This window comes from Gorilla gorilla, chromosome 16 (assembly GCF_029281585.2).
Source record: "Gorilla gorilla gorilla isolate KB3781 chromosome 16, NHGRI_mGorGor1-v2.1_pri, whole genome shotgun sequence".
Taxonomy (NCBI): domain Eukaryota; kingdom Metazoa; phylum Chordata; class Mammalia; order Primates; family Hominidae; genus Gorilla; species Gorilla gorilla.
Window position 1 is genome coordinate 32,584,875 of NC_073240.2, and position 18,578 is coordinate 32,603,452.

Here is an 18,578-nt window from a genome sequence, read left to right on the forward strand (position 1 = left end):
ATTAGAGTTCTTTATCTGCGGTCCCCAGGTGGCCTCCATGTCTTTCCAACACAGAGCGGCAGGCAACCACGACTGTGTATTTGACAGGTAGCTCTCTCAGAGCAGTCATTTTATTCTTCCTGGTAAGTGTTCACATGCATGTCCTCCTGGCAGAAGGTGAGCTCCTTGCTGGCCGGAATCGTGTCTTTCTTTTCTTTCTTTCTTTCTCTCTTTTTTTTCCTTCCTTCCTTTCTTTCTTTTTCTTTCCTTCCTTCTTTCTTTCTTTCTCTCTCTCTCTCTTTCTTGTTTGTTTCTTTCTTTCTCTCTCTCTCTCTTTCTTTCTCTCTCTCTCTGTCTCTCTCCTTCCTTCCTTCCTTCTTTCTTTCTCTCTTTCTTTCACGGAGTCTCGCTCTGTTGCCCAGGCTGGAGTGCAGTGGCATGATCTCGACTCACTGCAAGCTCCACCTCCCGGGTTCACGCCATTCTCCTGCCTCAGCCTCCCGAGTAGCTGGGACTACAGGTGCCCGCCACCACGCCTGGCTAATTTTTTGTATTTTTAGTAGAGACGGGGTTTCATTGTGTTAGCCAGGATGGTCTCGATCTCCTGACCTCGTGATCCACTGGCCTCAGCCTCCCAAAGTGCTGGGATTACAGGCGTGAGCCACCGCGCCTGGCCTGGAATCAGGTCTTTCAAACTGAAACTGAGCTGATAATTTCTGGAGCAGATGACATCGGTCACTAGGGCTCATTGTTTCTGAATCAACCCCTTCTGCCTCCACCCCAAGTTCAGCACCTCTACCCACAGTTTCCTGGGGCTGAGAGGTGAAAAGTTCCCCAGGAAACCCTGCCTTTCTTTGTCAGTAATTCAGGGAAACAGAGGGCAGGGAGAAAGCTTCCAGGTGAGTTGGTGAAAGGGCCCCAGTGACCCCAGGGAGACTGGGATGGGGTTGGGGGAAGAGTCAGGTCGGGGAAGGGAGGGAAACTCCCAGCTCCATCCCAAGCTAGAGTGATATGGTTGTAGCCAACCTAGAGAGCAGCCAGATAGAAGCAGGTTGGTTCCAAGAAGAAAAGGGAATGCATGTGTCACCAATTTGACAATATTCAGAGTTATGTTACAGGTCTGGAATAGAGTTTAGAGATAAGTTAATAATAAAAACAAAACTAATTAAATGAAGGAAAACTCAGCAAGTATCAACTTCAGGCAAAATTAAAAGGTGAAGGGAAACTATACAAACGCTGTATGAACTATAAGTAAATTATTCCATAGTAAAGAGAACACCAAATATTAATTTACTCCAGAACTATGACATCACCCCATGAAGACTGCAGGAAAGGAAGTGTGGTTGGTGGGAGTGGTGAGGGCTACAATATCTATATATTTACCTTCCTTAATAAAAAGTCAATTATAAAGTCTACAATTGAAAAACTAAGAAATAGTATTAAATGTATGTTATTTAGAATCTGGAGGTAAATACCAAAAAAACAGATAAGTGAATTGAAAATGATTATCTCAATGAACAGGAGATGAAGGGGGAAAAGGTAAGGCAGAGGTTAAGTTTTATCGTGGGTCGTATAACTGTTCAGCACATGTGTATCATCTTGCTAAACGTTAAAACTAGAATTGGCCGAGTGAGGTGGCTCGTACTGCAATCCCAGCACTTTGGGCAGCCAAGGCAGGAGGATCACTTGAGCCCAGGAGTTCGAGACTGGGCTGGGCAAAATAGAGAGAGCATGTCTTTAATTTTTAATTTGTATTTTTTCTAAAAATAAAATATACATAAAATAAACATTTTTAAAACTGGAATTAAAACATAGATTTACTATATATCCATCTATACTTTTCTCAACGTTCAAATAAACACACCATAGGTTAGAAGATAAATTGATTGACTGATAGATGTAATCTTTTTGTAAACATGTGTAATATGTTTTTATTATACATGTTCATGGGTGCAGTGGTTCACGCCTGTAATCCCAGCACTTTGGGAGGCTGAGGCGGGTGGATCACCTGAGGTCAGGAGTTCGAGACCAGCATGGTGAAACCCCGTCTCTACTAAAAATACAAAAACCAGCCAGGTGTGGTGGCACACACCTGTAGTGCCATCTAGTCAGGAGGCTGAGGCAGGAGAATCACTTGAACCGGGAGGCGGAGGCTGTAGCGAGCTGAGATTGCGCCACTGCACTCCACCCTGGGCAACAGAGTGAGACTCCATCTCAAAAAAGAAAAAAGATATCGATACAGATAGATGTAACATCTATATATATATATATGTTTTGTTTTACAAAAATATTACATCATACTATATACACTTTCTATACCTATCTGCATCTTGCTTCTCGGTTTCCATAAAAATATATTATGGAAATCCTTCCACGTCAACTGGTATAGAACCAACTGTTTTAAACGGTTATATATTATTCCATGGTGTGCATGCACCACAATTTATTCTACTATTTTTCCTTTGAAGGACACTGACTTTGTTTCCAGTTTTGTGGGGATTTTTTTGCCACTATAAACAATCATTGAAAATACTGAGAGTAATGTTATCAGTATGGCATACAGTTTACAGATAAGTTAACATCCTTGAAAGTATATTTTTACATATCACAGTTTTAATTTTTAAGGAATGAATTCCCAGGATAGGAATTGCTAGTAAGAGTATGTATACTTTAATAGCTATTGTGAGATTGATTTCTTAAAAATATTCCAGCAATGAATGAAAATATATATTTTGTCGGCCAGGCGCGGTGGCTTACACCTGTAACCCCAGCATTTTGGGAGGCTGAGGCGGGCAGATCACAAGGCCAAGAGATCGAGACCATCCTGGCCAACATGGTGAAACCCTGTCTCTACTAAAAATACAAAAATTAGCTGGGGTGGTGGTGCGTGGCTGTAGTCCCAGCTACTCGGGAGGCTGAGGCAGGAGAATCACTTGAACCTAGGAGGCAGAGGTTGCAGTGAGCCGAGATCGTGCCACTGTAACTCCAGCCTGGGCAACAGAGTGAGACTCCATCTCAAAAAAAAAAAAAAAAAAGAAGAAGAAAAGAAAGAAAAGAAAAGAAAATATATTTTTTGTCAAGATCTCCTTTTATGTTCTTCAGTAAAATTTTATTGTTTTCTTCCTATAGACTTTACACACTTCTTTCTAGGCTTGTTACTAAGTGTTTTACTGTTTCTTTTGCAATATGATGGGAACTATTTTCTAATTGACTATGCTTGAGGACAGAAAACCTGTTATTTTATTCCTGTCGACCTAGTATCTGGCAATCTTACTGAATCCTCTTCTTAATTCGAATAGTTTGCTTGCTAGTTTTCCTGGCTTTTTATGGGCAGATATATATTTTTTTCTATTCCTTCTCAATGTTTATACTACTTCTCTCTTTTTCTTTCTTTCTTTCTTTCTTTCTTTCTTTTTTTTTTTTTTTTTTTTTGAGATGGAGTTTCACTCTTGTTGCCGCCCAGGCTGGAGTGCAATGGCACAATCTTGACTCACCACAACCTCTGCCTCCCAGGTTCAAGCAATTCTCCTGCCTCAGCCTCCCGAGTAGCTGGGATTACGGGTATGTGCCACCACACCTGGCTAATTTTGTATTTTTTAGTAGAGACGGGGTTTCTCCATGTTGGTTAGGCTGGTCTCAAACTCCCGACCTCAGGTGATCCGCCCACCTCAGCCTCCCAAAGTGCTGGGATTACAGGCGTAAGCCACTGCGCCCGGCCTCTTTTTCTTGTCTTACTATATTTCTGCATTGGTTAGAACCTCCAGGAAAATGTTGAATAAAACTATGGAGACAGCAGGCTTTATTCTGTCCTTGATCTTTATGAAACTGTTTCTAATATTTCACCAATTATCATGGATGCCTGCAGGATGCCTCTAGGATGCCTCTAGGAGGTATCTGCCATAAAGTTACAGAAGTTTCCTTGTATTCTTAGGTTGCTGAGAGTTTTTGTTTGTTTCTATTTTAATAAGGAATTGTTACTGAATGTCAAATATTTTGGGGTTTTGTTTGTTTTTGGTTTAGATTTCTTTTTCTTGTGTGGTTTTTTTTTTGTTTTTTTTTTTTTTTTGGCTCTACTGAGACGGACCATATGGTTTTGGCAGCTATTGAGATGATCACAGGGCATTTCTTCATTAATCTGTTAATATGCTTAATTACATGAATGGATTTTCCAGTGTTGAGTCATCCTTGCATTCCTGAGAATAAGGTATGCCTGTTGCCTGTGCTGGTCATGTGGTCTTGTTCTTTTAGAACTGCACTAGATTCAACTTGTTCCCATATTCTTTTTTTTTTTTTTTTTTTTCTTTTTCAGATGGAGTCTCACTTTGTCACCCAGGTTGGAGGGCAGTTGCATGATCTCTGCTCACTGCAACCTCTGCCTCCCAAGTTTAAGCGATTCTCCTGCCTCAGCCTCTGGAGCAGCTGGGATTACAGGCTGGTCTCGAGCTCCTGACCTCAAGTGATCCCCCTGCCTTGGCCTCCCAAAGTGCTGGGATTTCAGGGGTGAGCCACTGTGCCCGGCCGTTACTGTATTCTTTCTAAGTTTTGTGTCTGTTTTCACCAGTGAACTGGTCTAAGGTGACCTCTTCTGATCTGGCTTTGGTGTTAGGATTGTACAAGCTTCATAAGACAAGTTTGGAGCATTTCCATACTTTTGCAATGCTCTGAAACTCAAAGAAATGATAGAACTGGTGAGCCCAACAGATCCGGGACAGGTGCCAGGAGGCCCAGAGATAGGAGGCACAGGTTAGCCAAGTAACGTTACACACACATGCCATGGCCAGCATCTCAGTACTGCTGAGGACAAGAGAACGCTGTGCTGCCCAAGGAGCATGGCAGGGGAGAAGGGCAAAGGATGCCATGGCAGGAAGGCGGGCAAAGGCAGCATCTTAGAGGCAGGTGAGGATCTGAGTCAGTCCTGAGCTCTGAGGGGCTTTGAGCAGGAACATTACCTGACCAGATCTGCATTTTTTAAAGTTACCCTTTTTTGCATAGGTGTAGACAGCTGTCTGGGAGACTACAGTACAGAGGTGGCTAGGACATGGAATCCCAGAGCATGAAGGCTTCCTGTCTTGCTGATGGGGTAGCCATCACTGAGACAGGAAACCTAGAGGAAGACCAGGGCAGGAAGTGGACCAGAGAGTGGTGGGGAAGTGCTGCATTTGAGGCGTGTGTCTTCGATGGGGAGCCAGCTTGGAAGCCCAGTACGAGGTGCAGAGAGCCCCGGATGGGTGGTCAGGGCAGGAGGGTGCCCATGGTAACGGAGCTGACAGGGAGGGGGAGGTCACCCAGGGTCCAGTGAGAGGAAAGGAGGGCTTGCACAGAGCCTCAAGGAATGTAACAATTCCAGTTAGATGCAAGATGTCAGACCACGCAGGGTGCTGAGGATTTGCCTGAGGACAAGGAGGCAAACTGGGACAGCCTGAGGATGAGGCATCGGCTGCATCCAATCCTCTGCGAGGCCTCAGAAAATTAGGACTGGCAAAAGCCATCATGTTTAGCAGCACAGAAGGCGTGGCCCCTCCCCCAAGCCCACCCCATCCACAGCCTTCTCCATGTCACCTCAGGTGACCCCGTCTTTCGGGCAGTCCCGGCCCAAAGCCTTGCAGCTTCCTGCTGTCTGTCCTCCTCACACATCCCACATCTGACCCTCCTGCACATCCTCTTGACTGCACCCTCCAACACTGTCTAGAGTCAGACCCCCACCCATCACTCCTCTGCCCCCACCCTGTTCCAGGTTGTCAAGGTTCCCACTGCAGCCCTGGACCCGCTGGCTAGTGCACCTTAAGAACCACAGTGGTCCTTTCAAACTGCACATCAGATCATAATCAGAAACGAACCTCAAGGTGCTTAGAATGGCTCCCAGGTCCTGCACTATTGCCTCTGCAGCTGCCCTCATCCCTGCATCCCCTCTCCCAGCCACCTGTGCCTTCTTGGTCTTCCTTGAATATGTCAGCCAGGCTCCAGAGTCAAGGCCTTTGGCTGTTGCCTCTGCCTGGAAATCCTCCTCCCACATCCCTGCCCAGTGGGCTCCTTCACCAGCCACCTGCTCCCAGTCTTTGTTCAAAAGCCATCTTCTCAGAGACCTTTCCTTTTTTTTTTTTTTGAGACGGAGTCTCGCTCTGTCACCCAGGCTGGAGTGCAGTGGCGCGATCTCGGCTCACTGCAAGCTCTGCCTCCCGGGTTTACGCCATTCTCCTGCCTCAGCCTCTGGAGTAGCTGGGACTACAGGTGCCCGCCACCACGCCCGGCTAATTTTTTGTTTTTTAGTACAGACGGGGTTTCACCGTGTTAGCCAGGATGGTCCTCAGAGACCTTTCCTATTTAAAATTGCCACCGCCCCCAGCCCGGCCTTTCTCTCTGCTTTCTTTCCCTGCCTGGCTCTTACACCCTCTGGCATGCTATATAGTTTATTGCTCGAGGCATCTGCCTCCCCATGATAAGGTCAGCTCCAGGAAGGCAGGGACTCTCCCCTGCTGTTCCCAGATGTATCCCTAGCACTTGATGTATACAATATGTGGCCCATAGTACCAGCTCAAAATATATCAGTTGAATTCACTTCAGGGGTGTGAGAGATAGAGGGGAACAGAGGCCCGGCCCCGCCCCATAAGAGATGTGTTGGTTGTAAGCCAGACCCCAAGAGGTGGAGGTCGTGCCTCCACCCTCCAAACTTCCACAGCCAACAGGCCTCCCAGAGGAGGTGGTGGGTCCTGGCCTCACAGCTATGAGGGCTCCACAGCCTTCTATTATTTTATTTTCAGCTTGCTGGTCCTTAGATAAAAATCTATCTAAGACAACGGGAATACATGGCCTGTTCTCTCTGAGCTCCAGTCTGTTCCCTTGCATGTGGGAGGTGACACGCATGTGCCTGTAAGAGACAGAGGAGGGTCGGCAGCAAGGGTGGTACACTTCAGGCCAGGCTTGTGCTGCAAAGACCCATGACCCCATCTGCCTTTAAGAGGGGCAAGACAGGCACCCCTGAAATCAGAAATGACACAGAGAGCCCCACACACAGAGCAGCACAGAACAGACGGGCCACCGGCCACAGGATCTTCAGAAGAAGGCTTGCCGTGTCGCTGCCAGATTAACGGGGCGAAAATGCGCACTGGCGGCTCCAAGGAGAGAGTTGAGACCCACGGCCCGGGCCTGGATGCGAATTCTTCTCTGAGACTCAGGCGGTTGGCCAGGTGGGCACCGGGCCTCTGGGATCTGGATGCCACCCTCCAAGGGGCCTCAGATGCCAGCAGCAAGGGGCTGTCTGCCCTCGCAATGCGCCTTTCCAGAAACCCAAATCCTTCCCATTTGACCACCCTTTGCAGCCATCACTTCCTCAAAGTAGATTTACTTTCAATCTCCATTTGCTAAATCTCTTCCCTGTAAACCTTTTGGGGATGGAGGGATTAAGCCTGATTACAGATGTTGGGGGTGGTGGCAGGAGTCGGGCAGGAGGGGACGCCAAAAGCCAGCACATGCTCCTCCTAGGCTGACCCAGCCTCAGGCCGGCCTCGCCCCAGGATCTCGGCCCCCTCGCCCAGTGCGTGGGGCTGCCGCCGAGTGTGTGGCTCCGCTCCTGCCCACCCAGAGAGGGCAGCCCCTGTGCCACTGGCCTGGCCACCCAAGGGAGTCAGCAGGGTGGCTCACAGACTCACTGAGAGAGATGAGCTCCTTCAAGCGGGGCTCGCTCAAGAGCTCCACATCAGGGTCGCAGAAGGTGAGTGAGCTTTGCCAGCGGCCTGCGGGCAGCTGGGCGGAAGGACAGAGGGACGCTGGTCTCCAGCTCTGTCATCTCAGAGCGCTGGCCCAGCGGGTCCTGTCCTCCCAAACTGTGCTGGGTGGGCATGGGGCATGGGGTGTTCAGAGCTCTCACGTCAGGGTCCCTTCTCAGAGGGTGCCCTATGTTTCCTGCCACGGTGTCCAACGCCTGTGGTCTCAGTTGCTCCCACCTTCGAGTGGCTGTGGCAAACCCGGGAGGCGTCTGGGTGGCACAAATCCTTTCACTATTCCGGAGTCAGCAGTTGCGGAGTTTTGCATCTCTTGCTTTCCCCGCGAGGGTGGTGCCCCTTAGTTCTCTCTGCTGGACTCAAGCTCACCCTCTGTTCTGCATCAGATGTTTGTGTGGGCCATGGGGACCCAGGGATGACTCAGGCTTGGGCCTCGCCCTCAGGGGATGGGGTCTGGCAGAGGAAAGCAGGCAGCAGCATCTAACAGGAGGGAGGGCCGGAGGGGCCCTAAGTGAGAACCTGGGAGGGCAAGAGGCTCCCAGGACTAGGTACCAGCTGTGGGGAACGGCCTCTCCCAGGAACCCCAGACAGGACCTCCCACAGCATATGCTGATCTGAATCTTAGGTGTGCTTTTCCTAGGTGACTCTGAGCCAGCCTGGGAACTGAGCACCCAGGGCTGCCTTAAAGGACCACTTGAGCCCAGGGAGACTGGGCAGGCCACCACCTCACCCTAACTCCCTGACTGCCCCTCGCATGGAGTGGGAGGCAAGCCCAGACCACACCGGAAGCCTCTGGACACCACTTGCATGCCCTGAGGGCTCAGTGGGGATCTCTGCTTCTTCCAGGGGGCTGCCCATTGTGCACAGAAGGGTGGGGGGAGGCAGCAAGGGAGCTGGCAGAGCGGCAGTAGGTGCAGCCCTTGTGTGGGCTGGGGAGGGTACAGCCCCCCAGCTGGCACTTACTGAGCACCCACGACATGCCCACCAGTACCCCAGAGCTGGGGACGGAGCCGCTGAAGCAGTGTGAGCCAGGTGACCACACTCAGAGAGGTTATTTATCTGGGCTAAAAACAGAGCCCTAGGCGGGAACTGCTTCCCATCCATACCCAGCTCACCAGGCTGCAGTCTCCCCATCCATAAAATGGGGCAGAAGCAGATGTTGAACCAGGTGTTTGCAAGTCTCTGACATCTCATGAACCTGAAAATGCAAATGGAAAAAATAAAAGGCTCTTTAAAAAATAATAACAATAAAGAGTTAAAGCTTGCCTCCATTACAAATTGGGAAAGATCCATCCTTGGGGCTCAGTGGGGGACAGGCTTATATATCTGCTTTTGTGCGCATGTGTGAGAGTCAGCATTATTTTTAGAGACAGCACATACCCGTGTTCTTGTGTAAGTTCACATTCGCAAATGCACTGCTGCATTTGGCAGGAACAAGAGACACGCCACTGGCCATGCAGCCCAGGCCAGGTGGCTCCACGTGAACTCCTCCTCCCCAGCACAAAGCTGGCCCACACTGTTCTTGCTGATAAGCTCTGAAAAGGAACAGGCTTTTATTGTTCTTGAATTTGATGTCACCTGTTCACCTGTGCCCAGTGTACTGCTGTATGTTTGGTGCCTTGAAATTGCAATGGGTAGGGTCTGGGAGCAGGGAATTCAGCAAAAGGGGAGGAGGGGAGAATCACTTCGATTTTGGTCCAGACTGAAAAACAGCACCTCCTTTATACCCGCACACGCACCGCCATTCCTACAGGACCTCACACTGCATTACTTCAAGCCCAAGGACAAAGGTGACCTCCTCCCCCTATCTGAGGTGATCCCATGCTGTGGTGGGGTCAAAGGTGTTTGAACCAGAGCGACTCCATTTGAGTGAGGGCTGGGGAAATGGGGCTGGGACTTGCTGAGCTGCATTCTCAGAAAGTTAGGCATTCCTCGTCTCTAGATGTTACAGTTACGGCAACAAATTAATAATGTTTACTAAACAGACTCAGACTTGGGAGTGTCCAGATATCTGGATATCTGGAGAACAAAGGGATTCCTAATTTTGCTTTAAAGATAATAATATTGATTCTTGCAAAATATAATAATTAAGAAAATAAATCCTTTCTCACAAACCCTTATAGCAGAACACACCTCTCCGTATATATGCGTATCACACCTAGGGTGGACGTGTTACTCCTCTTACTTTTGGGAATGTCCTACTCTGTCTATGGAGTAGCTGTTCTGCTGTTCTTTCACTACTTTACTCTTTTTTTTTTTTTTGAGACGGAGTCTCACTCTGTCACCCAGGCTGGAGTGCAGTGGCGCGATCTCAGTTCACTGCAACCTCCACCTCCCGGGTTCAAGCGATTCTCCTGCCTCAGCCTCCCAAGTAGTTGGGACTACAGGCACCTGCCACCACGCCCGGATAATTTTTTGTATTTTCAGTAGAGACAGCATTTCACCGTGTTAGCCAGGATGGTCTCAATCTCCTGACCTTGTGATCTGCCCGCTCCAGCCTCCTAAAGTGCTGGGATCACAGGCGTGAGCCACCAAGCCCGGCCTACTTTACTCTCTTAATAAACTTGCTTTTACTTTGCACTGTGGACTCACCCTGAAATCTTTCTTGCACGAGATCCAAGCACCCTTTCTTGGGGTCTGGATCTGGACCCCTGTCCTGTAACAGTGGTGCATGCCAAACTCCTACAAAAACTTGTAGGAGTTAAGAACCTTGATGGCACAGTTTGCCCTAAGGCCTATTTATAAAAGCCCTCACTTAAGAAGTAAAATTATTGGTGGAAGAATGAAAGACAATACCTCTGGCTTTAAGGAAGCCATTCTTAAAGAAGTACTAGGAAACAGCCGTGAAATCACATGGGCATACAGTGGGCTGTTTTCATTCTATCTCGTTGCACACTAGGCCCTTCATTGACGCAGCAGCTCAGTGTCGGTTCCCGGTTTCCTAAACGAAAGCAGCACCCCTCTGCACCGTGCTTGTTGAAACACACCAGCTGCCTTGTGGGAAAAACAAACACAAACTGCACTATGTACGAGTCTTCCAGGGTCATCTCGCCTGGCCCTCTATTTGTACAAGGCAGATCTGACCCTTTGTCCTTGGCTGGCCAGCTCTTCCCAGCTCTGAAGCTCTTCCCTTGGTCTTAGACCAACAGGGATGCACAGCGTGGAATCCTGAGGCAGTGAGCAAATCCCTGGGGACACTGGGGACCCTTGAGCTCCATCCCTCAGCAGCCTGCTGCTTGGAGGCCCCACTGGCCAAAACAGTCCCTCTTCCAGGAAAGACCTCCAAGTACTCATGCAGGAGACGAAAAATGAGATTCTGCCTTGCACTTTTATCTCTGTCTACATTTTTTTTGTTGTTGCTAAAAGACACATAAAGTCAAGAGTCAAAGTTCAAGATCCTAAATACGATTAATAATAGGATAGCCCAGCAATTGTACCCATCTGCCTTAGACAAATTCTAGCACATGTGTACAAGGAAATGTGCAAAAATGCTCACATTCACATTCATGCTGTAGAAGACCAGAAACAACAAATAGTTCATTCAAAACAGTATAGATAAGCTTTTGTTTATTCACATAATGAAATACTACACAGCACTTAAAACAAATGAACCAAGCCACCTGTATCAACATGGATAAACCTCAGAACATACTGCTGGATTAAAAAATAAGCCACTAGCCAGGCGTGGTGGCTCACACTTGTAATCCCAGCACTTTGGGAGGCCAAAGCGGGCAGATTGCTTGAGTCCAGGAGTTTGAGACGAGTCTGGGCAACATGGTGAAGCCCCATCTCTATGAAAAATACAAAAAATTAGCCAGGTGTGGTGGAGTGCACCTGTAGTCCCAGCTACTTAGGAGGCTGAGGTGGGAGGACTACTTGAGCCCAAGGAGGTCAAGGATGCAGCAAGCTGCACTCTAGCCTGGGCAACAGAGTGAGACCCTATCTCAAAAAAAATAAATAAATAAATGAAAGTACACTATTTATAGAAAAATCTAAAACAAGGGAAATCCAAAATAAATACATACACCTCTTCAAAGTGGAGATGGTTAGCTGTATCTATAATGTTGACAAAAATAGTCAAACTCTGTGAAACATTTAAAGACATTTATTCTGAGCCAAATATGAATGATCATGGCCCAAGGCACAGCCTCAAGAGGTCCCGAGAACATGCGCCCAGGCACTGGGTTAGAGCTTGGCTTTATACATTATAGGGAGACGTAAAAGATCAGTCAATACATGTGAGGTATACACTAGTTCGGCCTGGAAATGGGGACATATTGTGGGGAGGGTGGCCCACAGGTCACATAGGTGGATACAAAGGTTTTCTGGTTGGCAATTGGTTGAAAGAGTTATTATCAAAAACCTGGAATCAATAGAAAGAAGTGTCTGGGTTAAGATAAGGAGTTGTGAAGTTCAAAGTTCTTATTATGTAGATGATGTCTCTTAGGTGGCCACCCTTAGAGACAATAGATGGCAAATGTTTCCTGTTCAGGTCTTTAAAAGGTGCTAGACTCTCAGCTAATCTCTTCAGCAGTGGGAGGGCCTAGAAGGGGAAAGCTCTATTATGTTAATACAACTCTTTACAGCTGCAAATTTTCCCCCACAAAAGATGGCGGGCCATTTCAAAATATGGCAAAGAAACATATTCTGGGGTAAAATATTTTGATTTCCTTTTTTTTTTTTTTTTTTTTGACAGAAGTCTCGCTCTGTCACCCAGCCTGGAGTGCAGTGGTACAATCTCGACTCACTACAACCTCCGCCTCCCAGGTTCAACTGATTCTTGTGCCTCAGCCTCCAGAGTAGCTGGGATTACAGGTGCCCACCACCATGCCTGGCTAATTTTTGTATTTTTAGTAGAGACGGGGTTTCACCATGTTGGCCAGGCTGGTCTTGAACTCCTGATCTCAAGTGATCCACCTGCCTTGGCCTCCCAAAGCGCTGGGATTACAGGTGTGAGCCACTGCACCTGGCCGATTTCGTTCTTTATCTGTCATGTGATCTTATGCCATAGTCAGGTTGGAAAGTAAGTCACATTATATACAGTTAAATGAAACCCAACTGATGAGATTTTACGGTCTGTAAGGCATGACTCCCCAGCCCCTTAGATAGGAATTTGGGCAAGAGAGAAAAAAGGTCAGAGTTTAGTCCTCAGTAATGTTCATTCTCTCTCTCTCTCCCCCTCCCTTTCTCCCTTCTTCCTTCCCTCCTTTTAAGAGAGAAAAATATATATAAGTACACATGTAAAGTCACAACATCTGTAAAACAGAATTGTGGGTCTTCACTTGTCTGTTATATCAGTCTTGCCTGTGATTTTGAAATTTAATTTTGAATTAAATGTTTTCACAATTTAAACATGTTTTGATACTTTGCAAGTGAGCCACAGGAAGAGTGAGGGTGAAGCTGAGGAGCACAGCCTCAAGGGTTTGTGCCTGCCTAAGGCACAAACAAGTGATAGAGTGGAGCTAAGAAGAACTTCTGCAAACTCCCCTTGGTTATCTGAGCTTCCTTGTCTAACCATGTGTGGTTGGAGCTGCAGGCAGGAGCCTCCTTCACCAAGCTCCCCCACTGCAGTCTCCCACTCTTCAGAGCAACTGAGTAGCAGGCACGCCCCCGGCTCAGGGGACGGCGGCTCTCACCTCTCCCTGGGCCCGAAGCACTAGGACCACGCTTGGCTCCCTTTGAGGCTACAGCACCTCCATTTCCCAGAGAGTGTTGCTGGAACCCAGGGAAGTTTCATGTACGCTCACATAGGCTGTGTTTGGAATCTGCTTGGATGCAGAATTCCACATGTAAATTTGTAACCACCCAAGGGGTTCACCTTGCCTGCTGCTTAAACAGAGCCAATTCATGGAGACAGGGGAATTGCAAAGAGAAAGAATAATTCACACGGACTATTACTCAAATCAATCTCCCCGAGCATTCGGGGAGCAGAGCTTTTATGGATAACTTGGTGGGTGGGGGGAAGCCAGTGAGCCAGGAGTACTGATTGGTCAGGGATGAAATCACAGGGAGTCAGACCTGTCATCCTGTTCTCAGTGAGTTCCTGGGTGGGGGTCACAAGATCAGATGAGCCAGTGTATTGATCTGGGTGGTACCAGCAGATCCATCAAGTGCAGGGTCTGCAAATATCTCAAGCACTGATCTTAGGAGCAGTTTAGGGAGGGTCAGAATCTTGTAGCCTCCAGCTGCCTGACTCCTAAACCATAATTTCTAATCTTGTGGCTAATGTTAGTCCTACAAAGGCAGTCTAGTCCCCCGGCAAGAAGGAGGTCGGCTTTGGGAAAGGGCTGTTGTAGTCTTTGTTTAAACTATAAATCATAAACTAAGTTTATCCGAAAGTTAGTTCAGCCTACGCCCAGGAATGATCAAGGACAGCTTAGAGGTTAGAAGCAAGATGGAGTTGATTAAGTTAGATCTCTTTCACTGTCTTAGTCATAATTTTGCAAAGGCAGTTTCAGATTCAAAACAATTCCTGTCTCACAGAAGGAGGAGACCCAGAAAACCTCCTCTGTTCCCCAGTCCTCATCAGAGGCCTTGAATGTAACACACCCCATGCCACCCTCACCCATCTCTCTATGGCTTCACATCATACAAAGAATAAAACCCAAAATCTGTCTGTGACGAAGGGCTCATTGCTGTCTTGCTAAATTTTTCAATCCATTGAAGACCTGTACTTTCATACAAGGCAATAAAAATGAATTGCCAAAAAATGAAATTTAAAAATGACATGCAAAATCCAAGCCCTAAGTTTTCTTTAATTGTTAAATTCCGTAGACAGACATTGATTCTTTCAAACTGCTAAAATTAGGTCTAAATGTAGGCTGTCGTTTCTGAACCCTCTGGGTATGGCCAGTAGCCAACAGTTTGCAGCCGATGCTTGGAACACACTTTGAGTACTGGGGTCCAAGAGACTCCACACATCCCATTCAATCCTCTCCCCAGTCCTGGGAAGCAGGACTCTAGTCCTCTCTCCAGCTGAGAAAGAATCTCAACAGTGGAAGCCTTGTCCAAGGGACCTTGTGAACCAAAGTCTCAATCAGTTTGAGACTTGTCGATGTTTTCAATAACATGCCCGTGACACAGGCTCAGGAGCTCCTGACAACATGTGGCTCACACTGTTGTTGGCTCAGCCTGGAAAAGCAGAAAATCTTGAAGGGCGGGGTGGGGAGGCTTCCAGATGATAAGTTGATTCACAGATTTTCTGACTGGCGATTGGTTGAAAGAGTTCATCTAAAGACCTGGAATCTGGCCAGACACGGTGGCTCACACCTGTAGTCCCAGAACTTTGGGAGGCTGAGGTGGGTGGATTGCCTGAGGTTAGGATTTCAAGACAGCCTGGCCAACATGGCGAAACCCTGTCTCTACTAAAAATGCAAAAATTAGCTAGGCATGGTGGCAGGTTCCTGTAATCCCAGCTACTCAAGAGGGTGAGACGAGAATTGCTTGAACCTGGGAGGCGGAGGTTGCAGTGAGCCAAGATCACACCACTGCACTACAGCCTAGGCGGCAAAGTGAGACTCCATCTAAAAAATAAAGACCTGAAATCCATAGAAAGGAGTGTCTGGGTTAAAATAAGAGTTGGGAGACCAAGGTTCTTATTATGCAGATGAAGCCTCCAGGTGGACAGCTTCAGAGAGAATAGATTGTAAATGTTTCTTATCAGACATAAAAAGGTGCCAGATTCTTAGTTAATTCTTTCCTGTATCAGGGAAAAGACCTGGAAAGGGAAAGGGATTCTCTACAGAATGTAGATTTTCCCCACAACAGACAGCTGTAAAGGACCATTCCAAAATATGTCAAAGAAATATATTTTAGGGTAAAATACTTCGAGTTCTTTCAGGGCCTGCTATCTGTCATGATGCTATACTAGAGTCAGCCTGGAATTTAGTGTCTTATTGCTACAAAGGCCTTGAGATCTCTGTTTTAGGCTGGGTGCAGTGGCTCATGCCTGTAATCCCAACACTTTAGGAGGCTGAGGCAAGAGGATCACTTCAGCCTAGGAGTTCAAGACCAGCCTGGGCAACATAGTGAGACCCTGTCTCTACAAGAAAATTTTAAAATTACCAGATGTGGTGGTGTGTGCCTGTGGTCCCAGCTACTTGGGAGGCTGAGGTGGGAGGATCGCTTAATCTTGGTAGGTCAAGGCTGCAGCGAGCCATGATCGCACCACAACACTGTAGTCTGGGTGACAGAGCCAGACCCTGTCTCACACACACGTAGTCTCTATTTTAATGTGAATGCTGGTCAGTTGTGCCTGAATTCCAAAAGAAGAAGGGTATGCTGAGGCATGTCCGAATCCCCTGCTTCCCATCATGGCCTGAACTAGTTTTTCAGGTTAACTTTGGAATGTCCTTGGCTGAAAGGAGGGGTCCATTCAGATGGTTGGGGGTGCTTAGAATTTTGTTTTTAGTTCACAGCCTCAGTCAGGGGTCCACTTTGTCCAAGGCCCTGCAGTGGGCCACTTCCACGGGAGCATCTTCCAGGGCAGCAGTGCCCAGGGCTGCTGAAGACACCTTTTGAACCCAGTCCTGGGAGAACTCCTGCAGCGGAAACATGCCTGATTCACCAGCCTCCAAGCTGGGCAGGTGGTCCCACATCTGTGCCCATAGAGGGTTGGGGGGCACTTCAGCCCCAGGCACTAATCCATGCCCATGCCTGAGCAGAGTTCTGCAGGCAACTGCCCTTGAGGGATGGGGCCCAGGGCCTGAGTGATGGGTTCAAGGACCCTTGAGTTGGGGTAGGGTGTGCTATAGAGGACCCCAAGCTTGAGAGCAGGCCAGCTGGCCAGTAAATGCTCCATTCAGCCATGTGACAGCAGGTCTTCCTAGGGACAACATGTCCAGCCCCCTCTCTAGAGCTTGCTGGAGTCACCGCCACCTACCAGGGAGGTCCAAGTCCAGTACCTCGTTCTCTTGGATTCCTTGTTCTTCTGTATCCTCTACTTTTAGCGGGATGGCAAAAAGGGCACTTGCCTGGTTCCTGCACACCGAGGGGCAAAGGCCTCGGCCAAGGCCAGGAGGTGGGAGGACAGGGAATGGGCCAGGACCAGGGTCATTTGCCAAATGAACATTGATCCCTGGAGAGCCAGAGAAGACACTGTGAGGGAGATGTGAGGTCAGAGGTGAGGGAGACTGTCCCAGCAGGGCTGGAGGAGGATGTGGGACAGGGAGGGAACCAGTGATGTCTAAGAAGGTGTACGGAGTTTATGGTACACTGGGTCCAGCCAGGGCCAAGAAGCACCACTGGGCTGGATGGGGCTGGCAGCTGCCCCACACCAAACCCTGGCCAGAGCACCCCATGACCACTGAATTGCCAGCACAGCCTGGAGACCTTCTGTAGGGTAGCTGCTCAGCAAGGGGGCCTGTGCCAAGGAGCTGTGTGGTCCTGGGCAGGACACCCTCCAGGCTATGAGAGACAAGGGGAGACCCTTGGCAGGAGTGGGTGCTGGGCAGAAGGCAGCCCTGTGAACTCCAGGGAGGACTCTGGCCAGGAGGGTATAAAACACTTGGCCGCTTTGTTTAGTTGGCCTGAGAGTGAGGGAGAGGGGTCTTAGACTTGAGTAAAAATCTCCGACCAGTTGGGAGTGACTGTAAACAACTGAGGTATTACCCTGCTTCAACCCTCACCAGAGTGTTAGAGTCTTGCCAATGCACCACAATGTCACAGTCTCTCATTGTGAGGTATCGCCTGGAGTTTTTTGTTTCAGGATCAACAGGATTAAGGAGCCTGACATAAAGGGTGAGGTTGGAGTGAAAGTTTAACAAGCAAAAGAAGAAAGCTCTCAGCCACAGAGGGGGCCGAATGGGTTGCTGTTTTTGCAGTTGAATGCAAATGCTTTTACAAGAAACCAATGTGAGCTGGGCATCTTATTTGCATAGGGTGTGAATTTTGGGTAGCTTCACCCTGTCCTCCTAATGCGCATGTGGACTCTTGGCTTGAGATACTCCATATTGCTTTGTTCCCCTTACTGCGCATGTGTCAGGGGATGAAATTTTCCATTGCAGGCATGTCTGGGCAAGTCACCTGTGTAGACTTTCTTATCTGTGTAGCTGTGGGCATGTCTTAGGCAACTCCCCTGTGCAAGTTCCCACATCTGTGCCTGCTGGCTGTTCTTTTGTTCGAAAGTATTCAACCGCCAAGTGCAGTGGCTCACGCCTATAATCCCAGCATTTTGGGAGGCTGAGGTGGGTGGATCACGAGGTCAGGAGTTTGAGACCAGCCCGGCCAACATGGTGAAACCCCATCTCTGCTAAAAATACAAAAATTTTCTGGGCGTGGTGCGCATGCCTATAGTCCCACCTACTTGGGAGGCTGAAGCAGAAGAATCACTTGCATCCGGGGGGCAGAGATTGCAGTGAGCTGAGATCGCACTACTGCACGCCAGCCTGGGTGACAGAGCAAGACTCCATCTCAAAAAAAAAAAAGGAAAAGAAAAAATTCAACTGAGGAGCCACCCTAACTGCCTGCCTGACCAGTTTCTTCTTTTCTCCTCTCAAGGGGTCCCTCTATAGCCTAACACCAAATGCACCTGGGAACGCCAGCCTGAGGGCATGCCCAGCTCCAAACCAAAGGGATCACAGAGTCCTCCATTAGAGATCCACAATGCACATCAGCAAACTAAAGGCTCTGATAAGTCCTGCAGGAAAGAAACCTCCTTTTAACCCAGAGTCACCTATAGAAGAAACCCTTTCCATGCAAAATACATCACCATTTCAGGAGCCCAGGCTAGGCTGAGGACACTTAAGAACACTTAGGGCTGCCGGCAACACAAGATAAGGAGTTAGCTCCTAAGGATGAAATGGAGAATGGGCTTTACCCCTTACTTCCTGCACAGCTAGAGGATGGGTTCCTCCTTCTGCCGCCCAGGCCTGGGGATGCAGC